This window comes from Cebus imitator, unplaced genomic scaffold (genome assembly GCF_001604975.1).
Source record: "Cebus imitator isolate Cc_AM_T3 unplaced genomic scaffold, Cebus_imitator-1.0 Scaffold121, whole genome shotgun sequence".
Classification (NCBI taxonomy): Eukaryota; Metazoa; Chordata; class Mammalia; order Primates; family Cebidae; genus Cebus; species Cebus imitator.
This window is the reverse complement of record NW_016107436.1, coordinates 2,603,718-2,606,073: the sequence shown is the minus strand read 5'-3', so window position 1 is coordinate 2,606,073 and position 2,356 is coordinate 2,603,718.

Sequence of the window (2,356 nt, the reverse complement as noted above, 5' to 3'; positions counted from 1 at the left end):
AACTCTTAGTAGTGCCGTGTGTAGTTGGAACATGGATTTGAGGGCTATGGTAAAAAAGAAAGGAAGCAATAAACCTGGAGAGCTAGTTAGGGACAAGGTTATAAAGGAACTGGCAGGCTACGCTAGGAAATTTGTGCTTTGTTCAATAGCGATGGAAAACCACTGGAAGTGTTAAACAGGGGAATGGCATTTTGGAAAGGTGGTTTTATAAATACGCAGTGAATGGTTTAAAAAGATATGAAACTAGAAATAGGAAGGCCGGTTAGAAGAGAATTGTAACAACCAAGTTAAGGACCCAAACTAGGGCAATGGGGGCCAGAGAGATGGAAAATGTGACATGCAATATATAGGAGGTAGAATTGATACGATTTCCTAATTGTTATATGGAGAATAAAGAATTGGGAGGAGTTAAGGACAATGTCAATTTCTGGTGAAAAAAAGAGTAAATGGAGCTGTTCATAGTGAATTGTGTTTACAGGCAGAAAATTCGAATAAAAATTCCTAGGACAAAAACAAAAAACAAAGAAAACAAAAATCCTAAGTATCTTGTAGCTCTATAGTTCTAAACACCATAGACAAAGTAAGTTGACAGTTCTTAGAAAAACAGAACCAACACCCCCCATTCTTCCCAAAAATTCACTGTCTTCTTTCATAACAATAAATTTTAACATTGTCTCTAAACATTTTCTCATGGTCTTTTTATTCCAAAGCTTTAAGAGAATGGTTTATATATATATTTCAAATTATTTCACTGTTGAGTCAACTCATTTTTGACACATTATTTCAGCTGTTACAAAAGATTGTGAAATTTTAAGCCAAGATCAGACCAGGAGGGCTACATTTTTTTTGTTTATTAATGACATAATAATAGACAATTCTATCCATAAAATGACTTAAGTTCCATAAGCAACCATAAATGCCAAATAATTCAAGGGTGGGAGAATTTATTTCAGCAACTTCGTTGAAGAACTGTGGTACTGAGGACCTCTACTGTTGAGAATATGAATGGCTTCACTGCTAGGATTAATTTTCAGAAAAACATCAACCAGGCATAGGCAATCTACAGCTTGCCCAAAGTACAAAAATTATTTTCAGAGGCACACGGATAGTTGTGTCACTGGAACCTACGCAGAAATGTTTATGAGATAGAATTTAGGTCTCCTCTCACCTTCTGGACTTCTCTATCTCTGTGTGCTCAGGGTCTAGCACTGTCTTCTGGCTTGAGTCTGTGTTGGGCCTGATTACTACGGGTTTTTCTTGTTCTTTTCTGTTCTGTTCTGTTCTTTTCTTTCCTTTCTTTCTTTTTCTCTTCTTTTCTTCTCCTTCCTTCTTTCCTTCCTTTTTTCCTCTCTTTCTTCTTTCTTTTTTTGTTTCTTTCTCTTTCTCCCTTCATTCCTTCCTTCTTTCTTCTTTTTCCTTCCTTCCTTTCTTTCCTTCCCTCCCTCTCCCCTTTTCTTTCTTTCTCTTTCTTTCCCTCCTTTCTTCCCTGTCCTTCCCTCCTCCCTCCCTTCCTTTTCCTTTCTTTTACTTTCCTTCCTTCCTTTTCTCCCTTCTTTCCTTTTTGAGGCATACTGTTTTTCCAAGGCTTTTTTGAAACACAATTACAAAGTAATTTAATGTTTGCAGAATTTAAATCCACTGATGCTAAGAGTTGGAAATAATCTATTATCTAATGCCCCCTAGTCTATGCTTAGATTCCTTTAAAAAGGGAAGCGCTTTTTCTGTCAATCCACTGCGTATGGAGTGAAGGACTCTGTCTCAGATTGTCAGTACTTAGAAATACACAATTGTCGACAGAAATAGTCCCTTTTCCACATCATTTTTATTTACTCTACCCAGATGCTGCAATGTTAATGAAAGCACTAGATTCTCCTACAAGTTACTCCCCAACAAAGTCTGACTTTAAAAAATGTTTGATTTTGCCAGGCCATTGAGCTTAGGACACATTTTGCTTCAGTTTTCCTCATAGTTATCTCAGATTTGAAAACACTACAATTACTTTTAAAGTGGGGTCTTTGTGAGAAGCTGTTCTCAAATGCCACAAGCTACAGGATTGGAAGAGGTTTCTTTTGTGTTTATATTTAATACCTGCATGGCCATGGCTGTGTATGTAGTGCACTTGATACTTAAGTGCGATCTCATTCCAGTATTTCCACGACACCCATGATCAGTGTTTAAATTCACCCAAGGGCCTCTCCAGTATAGTTTGGCCAGTAACTATCCCACATGCTAGGACTGGAATTAAGGCTCCACTATTTATTAGTTTATTACCAAGGAACTTGTTCAAGTTACTTGACCTCTCATTCAATTTTCTCCTCTGTTCAAATGGAATAAATAACTTTTTTTTTTTTTTTTT